At 30.7% G+C, this 21,295-nt stretch overlaps 1 pseudogene; it reads left to right on the top strand.

Annotated features, from left to right (window-relative positions):
* The first annotated feature begins 5,723 nt into the window (after positions 1–5,723).
* Positions 5,724–7,807, top strand: LOC145583922 (putative indole-3-pyruvate monooxygenase YUCCA10; annotated as a pseudogene).
* Positions 7,808–21,295: the final 13,488 nt, after the last annotated feature.

Genomic DNA, 21,295 nt, shown 5'->3' with positions numbered 1-21,295 from the left:
TAAACTTGGTGATGACTCTCAAACCATAATCATACAATCATAATAATTATTCAAACAATTAAACACTCCAATTTAATTCTTGAATAATTATTAGTGACCACATAATATTTAATAATGAATCCTTTTTAAATCTACCTCGGTTCCAAAGACACCTCAAACGCTTAATGCGTCAAAAATCCTATCCCTCGGTGTTAAAAACACCTTAAGTGCACTAAGGCACCAACATATAATTTATTCCTCGTGTACATAGACACTTACATAGCTCCTTTCCCATGCTTATAGCATCAATAAAAATTATATGAACCAATATAAAATTCCCTTTTAATATTCCAAACCAAATTAAACATTTAGTTTAATTAAACATGCTTTCTATCATTCCATAAATAAAAGTGTGGTTTATAATCAACATGCCAAACTATTACTTTCAAATCCCATCCATCACCAATAATCATGCTTCATAATTCAATCGCCAATAACAACCAATTCAAAATTTCAAATCATAATCCAGCATGACACTACTTGGGATTAATTAATCAAACCTAGCATGTTTCTACATCAAAAAAAATATGTTAAGTACGCTTTGAATACGATCTTAATATCGCTACGACTAATATAAATCACTTACTTCAAAGTCTCCTACAAATTAAAATAATAATAGAGCATTAAAATCCATTTTACACAAATTTCCAGCAATATATACTCTTAATAAACCAATTATATTTTAATTAAAACAAGCTGAAATTTTAATTAAAACCTCATACTTTAACCCCAATTAATGGGTAAAAATTCCTTAACGAAACTTGATTTTTAGTATACTACTAAAAATTCCATCAATATACATTAATAAAAACTTGTTGTAATTAGACTTTAAAACACTTAAATTAGAAGTTTAAACCACCCTAAATCATAATCCTTCAATAATTAATTATTTATGAATCTAGGGTTTCAAAATTGGGGCTTTTTAATTAGAATTAAAATCTGAAAATTTAATTACACCATACATAATATCAATCATCATAATATTAACACAAAACCCTTAATTTATAATTAGATCTAAGGTTTAAATAAAATTTTAAAACACAAATTATTTTTTTTTCCAAGAAAAGGTGGTCGGACAGCAGGCCGGCACCACAGCCGGCTGCTGCCAGCCTGCTGGTGGCGCCGCCGTTGCTGTCGGCTGGTGCTGGTGGTGGCCGACGGCCCACCGTAGGTTGTGGTGGCCGGCGGTGGTGATCGAAAAAGGGGAATGGGAAAAAAAAAGAAAAAGAGAGAAAAAAATAAAGGAGAAGGGAGAGAAAGTTTACCTAGGGTTTTCTCCACTTTGGGCAAAGTTTAATTTTTCCAAGTGTTAAATATTTATACCCCTTTCTCGATCTAGAAACCCTTCTTACCTAAAATTTTCCTTTTTACTCTTTCCTAATCCCTTTCCTAATTAAATTTTACTAAAATAAACTTTCCTAAATTAAATTCCAACTTAATAAAATAATTAATTAAATAAAACTTTCCTTTTATAAAATATTTCCAAACTTGTTTAAAATAACTAATTAAAATATCATAAATAATTCATTTCAAATTATATATATACCCCACAAAATACTTATTTTAAATAAAATACGTATAAAAATATGGGGTATTACATTACTAGTGTCAATATAATGATTTGATGAATCGAGCAAATGTAATTTTGATAATAAGGCTAGTTTCAATAGGTAGAAGTGGATTTAAGAAATTGCTAGAGTATGTTATTTTTAATTCCATGATTAATAATTTTCTAGAGTCTATTATTTCTAAATTCTATGATTAATAAATTGTGAGAGTCTGTTGATCTGATTAACTGCAATATTAACTGTTGATTTCTATATTGTATCTCATAATATTATTCATCGGTGAACCTATACCCTAAGCCTTTTATATATTATTGATTATTTTCTTTTGTTAATTACTTCCTCCGTTTCTTTTTAGTTGATACATTTCTTTTAGTTACGTTTGCCAATACACAACTTCAACCATTCATATCTTTAATTACCGATAAGCAAAAATTATGAAAAGTTGATATTTTGAAAATATATATCGTGATGAATTTAACAAGATCCCACATGACTATATTTTTCATTACGTATAAAGCACACAACACGGTCAAAGAGGAGTATATGAATAGTGCTAAAGTCAAAACGTGTCAACTAATAAAAAATGGAGGTAGTATTGTTTTAGTTTAACTTCATACAAACTACGCTCGTTTCCTAATTATTTAGATTATAATTATTAATTAGGAATAAAAGAACGTTGTTTCCCTATGGAATAAAAGAACGTTGTTTTCCTATGCAATCGCCCTTAAATTTGTCCCTGATACCTTGTGAGTGAAATTTAATTTAGGTTTACTATTGATTAGGTGATAAAAATTTAGCTTGTCAGCATTCGTTAGCATAGCATGATGTGCGGTTCAAGTCAAGCAAAGGCTCTAACCATGAAAGATCAACACAATTTTTCTTTGCTCTTATAAATTGTTGCACAATTTGTATAATTAGTTCTTGCACAATTTGTATAAGTTCATACACAAACCCCTATGTTAGGAAACTTTGGGTAAGTTTATGCACATATTTGGAAATATCTAATACCTACTAGGCATTTCATAATCATAATGAATAAAATTCACATGCACATAAATTAATTTTGTCTAATATAATCATTCATTAATCATTTGCCTCTAGAAAATCAAATACAAAATCATGGCCTTAATAGCAGTCATATTATAATCACAATCACATAAGAGATTTAATTTTAGCTAATACATTAATTAATATCATAGCTGTAAGAAATCCAATGCATATACATGAATTTTGATAGATTATTACGTATTACACTCAAAATTAAATTTATGTATGTAAGATGCTTAATTTAAGCTAATCCATTAATGATTTGACTATAGAAAATCCAATACACATACATGACATTTGATAAATAATTAGTCATCTTATAATCATGGATAAGTTCCTCCATTTACAATACATCTTTTGTATGGGTGAAATTTATTTGAGGAAACATAGATGACTGCTGGGAGAATTTAGTGTCTTTTCACCTATGCATAGGGATGTCAGTGGGGCAGGGCGGGTCAAGTAGGAGACCCGCCCCATCCCCGCTCCAGTGGGCGGGGATGGGTCTCGGTTTAGCAGATGGTGGGGCGGGGATGGGGATAAAAACCATACCCGCCATGGGTGATGGGGTAGGGGTGGATTTTAAGTTGTACCCGCCCCATCCCCGCCCTGCCTCGCCCCACTCCACTTTGTACCCGCCCCATCCCCATCCCAACCTCATACCTACATCTATATATCTTTAAAAGCAAAATTATATACTTTTATACTATTTTATAAATTAATTACGTGAAATCATATATTATTTATAATACTTCGTACTACACTTATATTATTGACGAGGGAGAAGACTAGGTCATTGACTAATCCTCCATAGATCAAACTAAATTTATAAACACTTAACAAACCTAAATACAAGTATAGTGGTAAGTCAAGGGTCGAACCCAAAGGAACGGTAATGTTCAAGCGCTCTCAATTATGCGCCTAAGCTAGGTCGAAGTCGAAGGAGAAGAAGGAACACTAACAACTATTAAACAAACAACCAAACAAATAAATAAACACTAGGAATGGAGATCCACAAGTAATCATGACGATTGTAACAACTTGGGACATGCCAATCTATGGTTGTGAAGACTTATGATAAGAGAAATCAATTGGAATCAAAGAGCTATCTCCTAATCGTTAAGCTAGATGTTTCTACGAATATTAAACTAAGAGAATCACAATCCAAACCAATCGATAATTGCAATTCCTAAATCAATTGGTCGTTTCATTAGCAATTACAATGCAATCTAGCATAATTCTCAAGGCCTAATCGAATTACACACATGCAAACTTACATTAAACACTTTAATCTCAATAATCAATCAACGCAATTCCCAAATCAATCACATTCAATCAATAATACAAGTTTCACCCAATTCCTAGACAAACAACTACTCAAGCATCATCATCTATCAACAAACAACATCGGAAATCAAGAATCAACAAAATATCATGAACAATTACACTAATCAAGATCAAACATCAAAATCAAACCAAACAAATATGAAATCAAACAAAGCAGTAAAATGAGATAGAGTTAGAAATGCTCATTGATAATAGAGAAGATCTTCAACACAATTGTCACCCTTGTATCATCAATCTCTCAAATCACCATTGAAATCTCTCACTTTGTCTCTCTAAATCTACTCCTAAACTAACCCTAAAGCTAGAGAGAGAAACTCTCAACTAAGCTAAAATTATCATCAAAATTAAGTCTAAAAACTCTCTTCAAAAATTGGTCGAAAAAAGTATTTATAAAAGGCGCGGAAAAGGAAATCGAGTGAAGCCGGTAACAGGGAGGAGCGCCCGCGTTGCTGGGTGGCGCGCTCGCGCAACTGGCTTGTGCGCCCGCTCCTTTCTGGGTTTCTTCCTTCTTTCTTGCCGCTTTGTGCGTTCGTATAGAGTGCACGCATATGATGATGATCAACACCAAATGGACTCTTTGGTGGGTTCAAACGCCACCTTTCATGAGGGAACAACTTGAGAGCGCAAGAGCTAGAACTTGGAGCATCCACTTCCTTGTATCTTGAGCTTTCCCAATGCTATGAGCTTACTCCAAAAGCATCTTCCAACTTAGAAAACCATCAATATTGAGACTCGAACCTCATAAAATACCTACAATCACGAAAAGAAGAGAAATAAAGGAGAAAACACAAGAAAAACCATAAAAACACAAAATAAGAGAGAAAAGAGAAATAAAGAGAAAATGCATAAAACTAAGCATTTATTAAGAAAGAAAGCTATGAAAAGAAGGTAAAAACAACCTAAATATTCATCAAATGAGTGCCATAAATGACACTCATCAATTATAAACAAAAATGTGTGTAATATTAAGAATGTCTTTTTTTTTATTATAATCCGTATTAATTATGCAGGACTGTGTATTTGAGAGACGGAGATTAGGTGGGTCTTAGGTGGGGGATTAGGCTGGTCTTTGGTGGGGATTAGGTGGGGATGGATATCCACGTGGGGAATGGGGTGGGGATGGTTTTGGAGTTGTACCCGCCAGGGCGGGGATGGGATGAATATTGGACCCGCCGCGGGGATAGAGATGGGGATGAAAATGTTAGGTGGGGATGGGGATGGGAAGACCAACATCCGCCCCACCCCATTGACATCCCTACCTATGAACCTTTTCATTTTTAATACAATTTATTTAACGTAAAAAAATATACTATCAATTAATTAAGTTTCATGCATTTTATTTCATTTCAGATTTACAACCTAACATTACATTACAACTAAAGAATTTGAGAATTTATAGTGCTAAATTTGTATAAGTTATTGAGCAACTTTTTAAAACTATTATGGAAAAAATGGAATCAATGCAGATACAATATTACTATATTATGTTCATAATATATTAAGAAAATAGTTTCAGTTTATTTTGTTGTTTACACCTCTTATCAAATTATAAGTTGTAGATCATATGATGTCAATTTGTCAAATATTAGGAAGAACACATGTCAATGTGGTCCCTCTAAAATGAACCGAAATAATCACAAAAATAATTATTTTACCAAGTTTACAAATTATCATATTGTTTATTAAATATAAGAAAGTTTTTTTTTTGCTTTAATACTTTTTAGCATGTCTTGGTAAGTTATATCCTGTAAATCATAAAATGTCAAAATTACTCAATAAATCCAGTTTTCTTAACACCACATGCCAATGTGCTTTTTCAAAAAAAAAGTACAAAATTATCGTATGACTTGTAATATAATTAATAGTAATATTCCATAAGAAGATTTTCTATATGTTTTGCAAAAATCTTACACTTAACTCTCTATATATACATATTAAACACTTTGGAGGGATAATCCTAAATACACTATTTAGTATCAAATTCCTCTTACAATAACACTCACCCCAAAGTACAATTCTTCTCTTTGGATATATAAATTTTTTGTTAAGCAAATTAATTAATTATTAAAAAAACATATACACAGGGAAGAAACATTTGTTCTAATAATGGGAGCAGGTCCTACAAGACTAGGCGTTGCTGCATGCTTAACCAAAAAATCTATTCCCACATTATTCTTGAAAAGGAATATTGTTGTGGTTCTCTTTGGAAGAAACGTGTATATGATCTATGCCATCTTCATCTAGCGAAAGAATTTTGCTCATTACCCCATAAGCCCCATGCACCATAAGCCAAGAAATATATGAGTAAGAATGATTTCGTAGAGGACATTGATGATTATGTTTTCGACTTTGATATTAGGCCGCGATACTTTCACACTGTTGAATCTGCATCGTTTGATGAAGCCAAGGGAAAATGGCTAGTTGAAGCTAAGGACACTTTTGTTAAATCATCTAAATTGTTCGTCGCGAGTTTTTTAGTAGTCGCAACTGGTGAAAATGGCAAGGGTTACATACCTAATATCCCCAGTTTGTCGGAATTTAAGGGAGATGTAATGCATTCTAGTGAATATAAGTCTGGTCATGAGTTTCAGGACAAAGATGTTTTGGTCGTTGGTTGTGGTAATTCTAGGATGGAAATTACTTATGATTTATGTAATTCAAAAGCCAACACTTCAATTATTATTAGAAATCCGGTTACTTTTTTATAACATTGTTTTCATCATCTTGCAAATATAACGAACAGTAATAAAGCGTACATATGTATAATTTTTATTAATGGCTTGTTCATATATATAGGTTCATGTGGTTGCAAGAGAAATGATCTTTTTAGGGATGCACTTGCTAAAGTACTTTAGTTTATCAACGGTGGACGCTCTAGTCACTCTTGCTAGCAAATTAAAATATGAGAATTTATCAAAGTATGGAATTTATCGTCCAAGTGAAGGCCCTTTTTTACTTAAGGTAACAAAGGGAAGAAGCCCTGTTATCGATGTGGGAACTATAGCAAAAATACAATCTGGAGATATTAAGGTAAATTACTTTTAATTCTTTATTTGTTAATATATCTTTGTCTATTGAATTTTATTTAATATATTGTAGTAATCAATTTATAAAATTTTATTTCATCCGTTAAATAATTTGTTGTTTCATTGTATGGGGACAAAATGGACAATCTTAAATAATATTATGATAAATTACTATATACCATGCATGAACCACTCCATTAAAAAAATGCCATTAAATCTATCATTTGATACTTGTATTATACAATTTCTTACTAGTCTTTAATATTTGCGAATTTTATAGGTTTTATCGGGAATTGAGATAATTAACAAGAGCAAAGTCATATTCAAAGATAAAGTTGAATTGAGCTTTGATGCAATAATATTTGCAACCGGATTCAAAAGCACAGCTTGTGAATGGCTTAAGGTATGTACATTACCTCAATTTTATGTAACTTAAAAAATAATCTAATCTAAGTATTACGCGCACATACACACATGCGCACACATAGACATTAATCATATTCTCTATGCATCATTTTCTTTTAGGTTTATCTTAACAACAAATTTAATATATTAATATAACATAGACAGCTAATGAAATTGATAATTTTTCTTTTGTTAGGATTATGATTTATACTAAAAAACAATGGATTTCCAAAGAATCGTTTCCCAAATCACTGGAAAGGAAAGAATAAATTGAATTGTGCCGAATTATCTAGAATGGGACTACAAGGTGTTTCCAAGGATGCCATAGCCGTTACTAATGATATTGAGATGGTTTTAAGAACTATGCTTCACTCCTAAAGAAATTTATGTTATTACATTAATAATCTTGTGGTAATTGTTAAATCTTTTAGAATGATTTTTCCTACTTCACTCTTTAAGCTACTACCATATGTTGTAATGATGTTCATTCACATAGTTTTGATTTTGTATTGTGATGTCTTGTTCATGCTTCTATTTACATAGAATAAGATGTTTCAAAATTTCTAAAATAATACATTTTGCAATCAAGTGTTCATTGTCTAATTAACTTGTACTTTAGAACTATTATTATTGCTAGATGAAGAAGCTTTATAAAGTATGAGCCACCATTTCAATAATTTTTTAAAGACATAAGTAGATTAATTTTTTCAAGTTGGAAATTTGCCTAATAATGAATTGGTTATTAGATCAAGTTATATCAAACCACATTAGGCTAACTTGATACTGTCATTTTATTTGCACTAATGTGCTTAAGAGAAAGAGAAATAATAAAGAAGTGTTGTACTATCTCGTCTCTATTTTTTCCCTTATTACTTGGCTTTTCACAATCTATGAGATGCACTTTAGACATATATATATATATATATATATATATATATATATATATATATATATATATATATATATGTATATATATATGTATATATGTATATATATATATGTATATATATATGTATATATGTATATATGTATATATATATATGTATATATGTATATATATATATGTATATATATATATATGTATATATATATATATATATATATATATATATATATATATATATATATATATATATATGTAATATATACATATATACATATATGTATATATTACATATATATATATATATATATACATATATATATACATATACATATATATATACATATATATATATACATATATATATACATATACATATATTTATATATATATATATATATATATATATATATATATATATATATATATATGTATATATGTATATATGTATATATATATATATATGTATATGTATATATGTATATATATATATATATATATATATATATATATGTATATATGTATATATGTATATATATATATGTATATATGTATATGTATATATGTATATATATATATATATGTATATATATATATATATATATATATATATATATATATATATATATATATATATATATATATATGTAATATATACATATATACATATATGTATATATTACATATATATATATATATATATATATATACATATATATATACATATACATATATATATACATATATATATACATATACATATATTTATATATATATATATATATATATATATATATATATATATATATATATATATATAACCGAGTTACAGCCGTGAGAACTAGCCGAATAATGAGAACTAAGAATTAATCTAGACCGTCAGATCAAAGACAATAGGCGCGTGATCTAACGACCTAAATTCATTCAGACACATTAAATAAGGCACAAAATTTCAGGCACAATTTTCTCTCTCTTCTCTCTATCTCCGCCATTTTCTCTCTCTTCTTTCTCTACTCCGCCTTTTCAACTGCTCAAAATTTTCGAAAAACCGTCATAACTGCCAATTTCAACTGCTTAATTTCGCTATATAATCACAATTTCAAGTTCTACTATCTACATTCTTCAGTTTCGGAACAAAAATTTTCGAAAATTGGAAAAAATAGGCGATTATTAGGTATTACTTCGAAACTTTCAAGTTCGTACTCTTGCGTCTAATTTTGTTGCAATTTATTACTTATTTTTGTGTTAATGTTAAATTTGAAGTAGCAGAAGTTGAATCGGAGTAGTTCGAAGTTCAATTTTGGTGTTTTGAAGTTTGATTTGCTTGATAGTCAAGTATTTTCGGAATTTTTTTTGTTTTTGTTCCAATTTCATTTGATTTACTTTTCATTTCTGGTTAAATTTGTTGTAATTTAATTTAAATTTGATTAGAAGTTGAATCAAAGGTTTATTTATTTATTTACGAATTTTGCCATAAATTTAGATCAGGTTTTTTTTCACAAATTTTGGTATAAATTTATATCAGAGTTTTTTTTAATGATTATTGGTAAAACTTAATATTTGTTTATATTTATGAATTTGAGTAATTTTAGTTCTATTGCCACTAGTTTAGAATAATTTTAGTTAATTTTGAGTAATTGTTGATAATAGTTAAAAGAAATCAAATAAAAGTTGATACAAAATAATTAAAAGCCAACAAAATAAAATCATAAGTTTGGAGTAGTTTCCTTTTAGTTTCTGTAGTTTGCTTTAATTTTGAGTGGTTTATTTTTACAAGTAGATTGAAATTGGCTAAAAGTTACTTTAAATTGATTAAAAGTTAATGAATTACTGTATGATCTGTAGCTATTATGGCTTGTGTAAAAATAAAGAAATCGATGTGGCTTGTGTATTATGCCTTGTGTTTTAATCAAACATGTATGTAATTTGTTCAAAAATTGTCCAAAGTTATTAGGGATGGATAATTGCTAAACCTCTTTTATACTTATTATTCTATGAACTCTAATGTCATCATTTTCAAATGCATTTTGAAATGTCTAAAGTGATGATATTTGATTGACAGGACAGGTTGAATGTAACTAAAACAATCTGCAAATTTTCAATAAATTTGTAGCAAAGAAACCTCAAAAGGAATCCTTTAGCAAAGAAAGCTCCTGCAGGGAAAAAATCTCCTGCATCCAAGAAAGCTCCTGCAACATAGAAGATATCTCCAAAGAAACCTGCAAATTCAAAGCAATCTCCAATTAAAGGTATAAAATCTTGAAGTAAAAAAATTCATTTTATAAAGTAAATAGAAACAGTTATAAAGTACAACATTTACCTTTATAAGTCTATGTTATCAATATAAATATTATGATGCATACTATTAAACGATTGAGTATAAAAGTAAATGATATAAAGTAAATAAAAATGCTTATAAAGTAAATATATATGTTTTTAAAGTAATTTAACATGTTTTGTATTTATATTTTCATTATATTAATAGAAACTCATATATAAGTTTATGAAGTAAATAAAAGCTTATAAAGTAAATATATATGTTTTGAAATTTATTTAACATGTTTTATATTTATATACTCCTTGTATAAACATAAACTCATTGTTAAAATTCATTGTATTAGGTGCTATGATTAAAAGGATTTCAAAAAAGCAAATACTGATAAAGAGAAGGCTTAAGGAACTAGAACCTTCAAAAGGTTTATAAAAGTTTATTGTATTACAATCTAAAGTTAGAATCATATGTTGTGAATTAGGTTGTTTGTTCTTGAATATTTTTAATTTTAAAAGTAAATGTTTTAATATCTCCTAGTTCAACAAATTATAGGAACCAAAAAAAAGAACAAAAGCTGAAGTTAAAGATAGCAATTTTGAACCAGAAGATACGAATGAAGAATATGATGGATCATTAGAAGAAGACAGAAAAAATACAAAAGCCCATTTATAGAAGAAAATGAAGCTTGACGATTCAAATTAGGAGGTACAAGAAGTTATAGACGTTAAAGAAGGAAGTGACGATGATGATGGTAATCTGGACATCAAGAAAACACATTGCAGACCCAATGCAGTATTTGATTTGATCAAGAATTTTAGTGAGAGACATAGACCAGATGTAATAAGTGTTGGATTCGGAGGGTTGCTTGAACTGAAACTGACAAAGTTTCAACAAAGATGCTTCCGTGGCTTTGTCATTATTTCAATGAAAATAGTTTATGTTCAAGATTGACATGATGGAGTTTTCTATAAGTTCCTATGATGTTCAACATATTTTCTTGCTTCCAAATGTAATAGAGAACAAGTTAACTGATCAATTAAGGAAGCAACCTGTAGCAAACATGGTGATTCAAAAGGAATAGAAGAAGAAGCTAGGAATTCCATAAAGTGTTGAGATATTTGTGAATAATTTGGAGAGAAAAATAAAGACTCTAAAGGAAGGAGGGGATGATTTTAAAAGATTCTTTGTGATGTATGTTTGCAGCACATTCTTAGCCCCTATTGCAAACAGAGTGATAGATTAAAAGATAATCATCTATGCAAACAATGTAAGAGAAATACGTAACCTGGAATGGTGTTGTTGTGTACTGAATAACTTGTGCTAAGCAGTAGGAAGCTTCAAGAACAATAAGCATAAGGAATCAAGAACAGGTTTCAGTGGATGTGTCCTGATTCTTCAAATTGTATACTTTCATCACCTTTCATTTAGAGGGCAGCCTGAGCCAACAACATTGCCCTTGATCAAACATTGGACAAATGAGAGAGTAAGAGAAAGAATTGCAAGTGAACTAAAAACATCATTTGGTCAAGGAGAAATCCAAAAAGATGTGTACCCGGTTTGTAGAAATGGAGATCAACAATCATACATAGGTGATGTTATTGAGACTGCATATAGGAATTTTGCTGAAATAGAGAGAAGGTTAGTCTCTTTCAACCTTCTAGAAGGTGTAGTGAGATACATGATGTTGCACATGATGTGAGTAATTTTTTCTAGCTTCCAAAGATTTCTTGTTTATTGATTAGTTTGGTTTTTTTGTATTTACTTTAAAATGAAATGTCTTTACTTTGATCTCATGCTTTTCTTTGGGAGTTTGATGTGAGATTGGTCACAATTTTAATATTATATTTATTTGCTCTGCTTCTAGTAGTAATAATTTTTAGTAAATGATAAACAAAAAGTAAATAAAAAAACACTGAAAAGTAAACAGATTAACTTTAAAAGTAAATAGTATTTTTTTTATCAAAAATATTGTAATAATAAATTTTCGCTATTTATTTGAAGGAAATTGAAGAAGATCTGCTTTTATTGGCTAGAGATTCAACACCCTTTACAATGTTACATGCCGAGCGTATAAACAACCTAACAAAGAGGATTAAAAAGCAAAAATTGAGTGCGTCTGCATCGAATTCTCAACTATATTCTGAAACACAAAGGCTGATAAGAGACCTAAGTACAAAGGGCTATGGATGAAATAGTAAAACTTTACAATGATTTGAGAGATGTATCTCATGTGTTTCTCTCAACAGGGGAGGAGCAGCATAAAATCCTGAAACTAATCTAGATTATGATGGAGATAATCAAGAGGATGCAGATGATCCTTAACATTTTGTACATAATGCTATCAATCTGGATGATGAAAATGAAGATTCTGAAAAAGAGGAGGAAAAGGAAGAGGATGAAAACAAAGAGGAGAAAAGGGAAGATGAGAAGGAGAAAGAGAAGGATGTAAAGGTGATAGGCTAAAGTCGTATCACCTAATCAAAAGTATTACCTAAGTCCTCTAACTAAAGTAGATAGGGAAGTAGGGTTGAATCCACAGGGAAACAAGTCTTTCTATTCCTAATTAATTAAAATAATCTAAATTATTAAGTAACTAAATTATAGATATGATGAAATAAACTAAGGGAGATAAAAGTAGGGAGAAATCAATGAATAAAAGCCTAGGGTATAGGTTCACCAATAAACAATATTGCAGGGTAAAACATAATAATCAATCACCAATGCAATAATTAATTAGATCATAAAGGGCTTTCGCTACGTATTACAATCACATAATTAATCTACCGGTATTAAACCACATCTCTCGAATCTTGACCTAACCATTTATAAATTAACCTGCCTATTGAAACTAAGCCTAAACATCAATTCTCATCTCTCGAATCTCGAATCAATATTGCATAACTCATACAATTAAACCTGGCCAAATCTTATTGTATAGCATTAAATCAATCAATAGGAAATCAATCAGGCATTGACAATCAACAATAATAAATTACCCCTTCATATTATTTATAGATCCCCACAACCCTAGAATTAAACTACTCGCACATATTTAATTTAAACTAAACAAAGTAATTAGAGAAAACATAATAAAAATAATAATTATATTAAGAACTAAAATAGTATTAAAAAAAATTAATAAATCTTCATACGAAAAATAGAAAAGTAAAATAAACTAAAACTAAAAAAAAACTAACACTTACGTACTGCTCCTACCTCCCTTTTATAATTAAGGAAGATTAAAACCACTAAGACTCAAACTACTAAGATAGAATTGTGAAAATAAAATCCTAACAAAAGATAACTAAGCATAAAAATCCTTACCAAAAGTCTGACAAGTATATCTTAGAAATCCTAATTCTAACAAACTAATCACCGCCTAACAAAAAGGCCTTGATTGGGTTTTGTAACAAACAAGCCCACATCCATCAAAACCAATCTAAACTGAAGCAGAGCAAACTCGGCGACATATTCATCCGATCAGGGAATTGGGCTACCCGATTGGGCCTAACTGTTTGAGCAGCCTCACAAGACTAAATTAATAATCAGATCTTATGGGCTTCCTTCACTTGCCTTGAGCCTCTAGTTCAGTCCGGTGTACTTCATTTGGACTTTTAGTTTGTTCGTAACTCGTAGTATTAGCCTTCAACAATGGAACCCTTAATTACCGAATCAAACTCCTTTAACACAACCTTGGGCTTTATATATACGGTCATTAAATACGATCCTGATTCCAATATCTTTGTAGTGGCTTAATAAGATCGGAAATTATATCTTTGTAGTGGCTTAATAAGATCAGAAATTATCATAAATCTGCAAATTCCTACAAAATAATACCAACTCTACAAAAACACTAGATTACGTTTATTAGTAATAAAAATAGCTCCGTAGAGCTCAAATAAGCACAAATATGACCGTGGAACGGGGAATAAATATATGTATAAAATAGACTCATCAAACTCCCCCAAGCTAAGCCTTTGCTTGTCCCTAAGCAAAGCAATGAATAAATAAATCAATACTTCACCCCAAATACAATTCAAATCAATAAATATAATTCAAGATAAATCCGATAAATATGTATCAAAGTCCATCAATCAAATTCATCCAATTACTAATCTTCCCTAATAATTGTCAAATAGAGCAAACCACAAAGAGCATATAGAATTCAAGACTAGTGCTCACGCACTCAACTCTCATTTAAGTGGCGAGTAAAATATGTACTCGATCGCTCTCCGTCCCAACCCCTTTATGTGAACAATGCCCTCCCAACTCACAACACTCGTGTGTTTAAAAAGACAAGCACTCAACCTAATAGTCGACTCAGAATATGTCAAATCATTCTTTGCATTGATAAACAACTAATTTCACATTCACATAACTTTATGCACAAAGGTCGGAAGGTCTTTAAAGCTTGTAATGTAAGGCTTAGGTAAAAGGTAGGAAATATTTGGCAAAATGTGAGAGTAAAGCCATGCTTAAGGGAGCCATGCAAAATTCTAATAAAACCAAGGTCAAACATAAATAATGACCAATCATCTCCAACATAACTCAACTCCACAAAAAATTCACCAAACATAACTCCAATCCTAACAAAAATTTCTAACACTTACAAATTCACTCATAAAATAAAACAATGTAACACTTGAGTAAAAAAAAACAAACTTTAGACTTTCAAACTTGATTTTTTTTTTCCTCATTAAAACTCATCAATTTTTTTTCTTTTGATCAACCTTCACTTAGAACACTTGAACACCTTTTTTTTTCTTTTGAACACCTTTTTCAATTTTTTTTTCTAATCAACATATAAGAATAAATAACTCATATCCACCCCACATTGTGCAAATTATGTGCACAGTACAACTCCCTCACCTGACTAACTATTAGCTCCCCCAAGCCAAGCTTGGGACTAGTAACCAATGGGGCTCAAATAGGCTTGTAATATGGCTAAATAAACAATAAAAAGGACACAAGCAACAACATGGGTAGCAAGAAGGCAACAAATGTATCTAATATCATCTGAAGGGAACAAATGACTTTGTCCTCCTCAATGTGCATAATAATGAGTCATACAAACATTACTCAAAGTTGCAAACCAATACTCAAATTCATTGACATACCAGAAACTAACACACAATTCCTAACCAAATTAACTAGTCAAGCACTATATTCACAAGTAGTTGGGCAAAATTGACGCATATTAAGAAATCAAGGCAATCAAACATCAAATCATGATCAACGTATCCTCAATATTTATCATCAATAACCAAGAATCAAAACAATTTCGAAAAAATTTCATCAAGGGGCACAGGGAAGCATGATTCATTATTCATTGGAAGGTATTTTTGGATTTTTTATTTTTTTTTGAAAGCATTAAATCTAAACTATAAAGCAATAAAATATATACTAAGCACACCAAGAAAAAATAAATAAATAAAATAAAAAGAGAGAGTGAAAGATATATCATGCGAACATGAGAACCTCCCCCCAAGCTAATCAGACAATGTACTCATTGTCTTAAAGGAAAGCTAGTAGTCAAGGTGACTACTCTTCATCATCATCACCACATCAGTGTCACCAAAACCCCGTGGATTGCAATGCATCTCTTTGGAACAAAAATGGGCAAGAAAGAAACAAAGTGTTACTGGGAAAAAGATAAAAATTGAGTCAGGTGCACTATTCTGATCATAAATTTTGATGTATAAATCATAATTCAGTGATTTTAATTTCATTGGAACGCAGACTTGAAGAGCTTTCCAATGATAGGTCACATGCCAAAATCCGATAAGAAACGCAAAGGTTATGGCCTGTCGAAATTGACGAATTTTGCTGACCCGCTCTCGCGCCAGGTCGGGCCGAGCTCTACCCGGTCGAACCGGAATGCAATTTAGCTTATTCTTCTCCTTTTAAAAAAGCCTTCTAGATCAAAATCTACACAAAAAGAAAAGCATAAGATACACTCTCCTTACCTGTCTAAAACAAAACCAAAAAAAAAAAAAACTTGTTTATCAAGGTCTCGCTCGACCATATTCCTTTTCTCAATCGGAAGAATTCAATGCCTTGAGTAATTTATCAAACGCTCCAGCAAACATTTCATTAAGCACTAGATAGGGCTTAAAAATAAGCACACTAATCTTTACATAGAAAAAATTAGGAGCGCATAAAGAAAACTCAAGGTAGAAAGAAAAATCAAAAGAGAGAGATGAAAATATACCACAACCTTTTACTTCCTCCGTTAAAAATTTAGAATTAATAGAACGAACATGGAGGTAGTCACTGTCTTTATCATCCAATAATGACTTGAAAATTTTACCCTCACAAATAACCTCATCATCAACAAAGGAATTTTTAACCACCGTTTCTACAACTAATGATGTTTCAATCACCGATTCTTCAACCAATGATTTTTCAACCACAAATTCTATAACGGGTTCTTCATCCTTAATAGCACTCTTATTATTATAGTGTCCATAGACTTTTTCATCAAGAGCCTTACAATAACTAATTTTTACTCGTTTCTGAATATGATTGTATGTATATGGAAAGACTCTAAAATCATCTGAAGCATGCACGAAAAATTCACTATAAGGGCATTCAGGATTTTCATGACGAAGACGATATTGACAACAACAGTAGTCAGGTGCTGCATAAAAATCATATAATTCTTGTAATGGCGTAAGCATGGATATTTTCAACTCATAAGGAATAAAAGGGGAAAATTAATAATAATCTAGACTCTAATAATAACTAGAAATAAAAATAAAACCGTTTCCCCGGCAACGGTGCCAAATTTTGACAGGCTAAAGTCGTATCACCTAATCAAAAGTATTACCTAAGTCCTCTAACTAAATTAGATAGGGAATAAGGGTCGAATCCACAGGGAAACAAGTCTTTCTATTCCTAATTAATTAAAATAATCTAAATTATTAAGTAACTAAATTATAGATATGATGAAATAAACTAAGGAAGATAAATGTAGGGAGAAATCAATGAATAAAAGCTTAGGGTATAGGTTCACCAATAAACAATATTGCAGGGTAAAACATAATAATCAATCACCAATGCAATAATTAATCAGATCATAAAGGGCTTTCGCTACGTATTACAATCACATAATTAATCTACCGGTATTAAATTGCATCTCTCGAATCTTAGCTTAACCATTTATAAATTAACTTGCCTATTGAAACTAAGCCTAAACATTAATTCTCATCTCTCGAATCTTGAATCAATATTGCATAACTCATACAATTAAACCTAGCCAAATCTAATTGCATAGCATTAAATCAATCAACAGAAAATCAATCAGGCATTGACAATCAACAATAATAAATTACCCCTTCATATTATTTATGGATCCCCACAACCCTAGAATTAAACTACTCGCACATATTTAACTTAAACTAAACAAAGTAATTAAAGAAAACATAATAAAAATTGGTATGTTTAAGGTGTTTTGATCATATAATTTGCTTCCGTGCTACTGCTATACTCTGGTTGGTTTTGTGTTTTGTTTCATGCGCATATTTTGTGTATTGAATCACGGGTGAAGAGGTTTTGAACAAATTTATGGACGAATTGCGAGAGCAACTTGATCGTTTTTCTAAACGAATGGTTGATAAAGTAGATGCTGAATTTTATTATTTGGAAGAGTTATTACTTGATAGAAAGAAAAGAAAAGAAGGATTGAATCGTATTCCTATAATTATACTAAAGGGGTGTACAAGTTGGCTTCCAAAATTGAGACTCATTTGGATAATGCTAAGAAGAGTGTTTCACACAAGATTTTATCTACAACGAGTAATTCTAAAGTGTCTAAACCTAAGGGGTGTAATTCTTCAATCAAAGTCTTTGATTCCGTAAATGACAAGCCAAATATTGAAGAATGTCGACAAGAAATTGAAGAGAAACATTTATAAGCTAAAGAGATTATCGAAGAAAGTATGCCTACACTTGAGATTGAACAATTGATGTTCCTATTGTGTGTGATATTGTTCAAGATGAGATTATTGAAGCCATTGATGTTCCCCTTGTGTGTGACGTTGGTCAAGAGGAGATTACTCATAATGATCTACCAAACGAAACATCAGAAAAGGTTATTGATACTATTTTTGTTTCCATAACAAATTTAGTTGCTACAACATATGGGGTTGAAAATATTAGTGAAAATACTTTGGAAGAGCCATTCGTGAATCAAGATAATAATTTAATGGTTTCTTTAGAAGTGGTGGATTCATTGGGCAAGAATATAGAGAAGAAATTATTAGTAAGAGAACTAAAGCCTAAAGTGTTTTTATGGTCAACTTCAAAGACCAAGGACCAAATTGAGAGTTGGTTGTTTCTACTTTATTGCCTTGCTCGTGGTGGTGTTCTACCATTGCTTAATATTGCTAGCGTTGAAGTGATTTTTCTTTTGACTTGTATTCGTCAAATTTGGATGGCTTCATGGTACTGTTTTACTTGTTCTAATGAAGTGAATTTGAGGGCAAATTCTTTTGAAGAAGGGGAGAATGATGTGAATCAAGAGGGGAATTCTTTTTAAGGATCTAATTTACTTTTAGAAGGTCTTAATAACTTCATTATAGGCTGCCCAAACAAGGAAATAAATAAGGAAAGGTTCAATAGATCAATTGAGAAAGAAGGAAGCTTGATCACCAAGGAAGAAGATTTACAGCATTTCACTTCCAGCGACGATGACGATGCACACGCGCCGAGTTGGGTCCCACGCAATGACATCCCGGCACCGGATTGAGGCCAGCTACACGCCAGTTAGGCGCATGTCACCTATGGTGGCGCGTGAGGTGGTGTTATGGCGGCGATGTGAAATGGAAGATTTTTTATACTTAGTTTTTTTTCTAGAGTTTTGCTTCCGGGTTTTTACCTTTCACTTGAGAGGGTTTTTCTTGGTTTAAGCACTCAGGATAAGGTTTATTTTATGTTATTTAATTGCTATAAACTTCCTAAGGTTGTTAGGAAATTTTTTAGTTAATTAGAGTTTGTTTAGGATTAGTTTTCCTATTCTAATTAGAAGTAGTTTTCTATTCTAGTTAGGATTCTTGGGGGGCAAGGTTAGGGGATTGTCCTAATCCTTTTAGGGGTAGAATTAGTTATTTTTAGTCTATTAATAGAGGAATTTCGTGGCTCTTAGTGACATGTCATAGAAAATCAGATTAATTTCAATAAAAATTGTTTAGCTTTGCTTAAACGTTTTCTTGCTAGTTTTCAATTCAAGGAGTTGTTTTGATAATTAGAACGTGCAATTCTTAGTTCTAGTCTAAGATGTTTTCATCAAAATACTTAGTTCTAGGAGTAGGTGTCTAAGTAGTATGATTAGACATTGAATTCATTCTAGGAGTGGTCGTTTTCAAGGTCATACCCGGTTAGTTTCAATCGTTTTTGGTTCGAATTTCTGATCAAGAACGAAGCTTTATTCTAAGGGTGTGATTTTTAGATAAAATCAATCACGCATTGACAATTAACAATAATAAATTACCCCTTCATATTATTTATAGATCCCCACAACCCTATAATTAAACCACTCGCACATATTTAATTTAAACTAAACAAAGTAATTAAAGAAAACATAATTAAAATAAGAACAAAAATAGTATTTAAACAAAGTTAATAAATCTTCATATGAAAAATAGAAAATGAAAATAAACTAAAACTAAAAGAAAAACTAACACCTACGTACTGCTCCTACCTCCCTTTTATAATTAAGGAAGAATAAAACCACTAAGACTCAAACTACTAAGATAAAATTGTGAAAATAAAATCCTAACAAAAGATAACTAAGCATAAAAATCCTTACCAAAAGTCTGACAAGTATATCTTAGAAATCCTAATTCTAACAAACTAATCACCGCCTAACAAAAAAGCCTTGATTGGGTTTTGTAACAAACTACCCCACATCCATCAAAACCAATCTAAACTGAAGCAGAGCAAACTCAGCGACATGTTCATCCGATCGGGGAATTGGGCTACCCGATCGGGCCTAACTGCTTGAGCAGCCTCACAAGACTACAATAGTAATCTGATCTTATGGGCTCCCTTCACTTGTCTTGAGCCTCTAATTCAGTTCGGTGTACTTCATTTGGACTTTTAATCAGTTTGTAACTCGTAGTATTAGCCCTTCACCAAATAGAACCCTTAATTACCGAATCAAACTCCTTTCACTCAGCCTTAGGCTTTATATATACGATCATTAAATATGATCCTGATTCCAATATCTTTGTAGTGGCTTAATAAGATCTGAAATTATCATAAATCTGCAAATTCCTACAAAATAATACCAACTCTACAAAAACACTAGAAAACGTGTATTAGTAATAAAAATAGCTCTATAGACTCATCAAAAGGAACAAGAGAAGGAAGCTGAAGTTAGTGTAGCAATTGATAACCAAGCACTTGATGGTGATGATATTAGTGAAGAACCAAATAAAGACCTTACTAATGTAGTAAGCTCGGTCACTGAGAGTATCCTAAAGGATAATATTGTTCAAGAAAATCAACCAACACTTACAAAGAAAGCAACAGAAAAAACAATTGAAAGTAAGATGTTAACAAAAGAAAGTAAATATTGTATAAAAGTAAATTCAAATCACTTAAAAGTAGATATTGTATGATTTCTTTGATACTAGATCTGCTGTTTTATTTCAGGTGATGGTGATAAACAACCTGTTGCAGAAGAAACCATTGTTCTTAAGGACATTCA

The sequence above is a fragment of the Chenopodium album genome, chromosome 16, assembly GCF_948465745.1.
Source record: "Chenopodium album chromosome 16, dcCheAlbu1.1, whole genome shotgun sequence".
NCBI classification, from domain to species: Eukaryota; Viridiplantae; Streptophyta; class Magnoliopsida; order Caryophyllales; family Amaranthaceae; genus Chenopodium; species Chenopodium album.
Note: the sequence above shows the minus strand (reverse complement) of the source record. Positions and strands in the feature narration are given on the sequence as shown.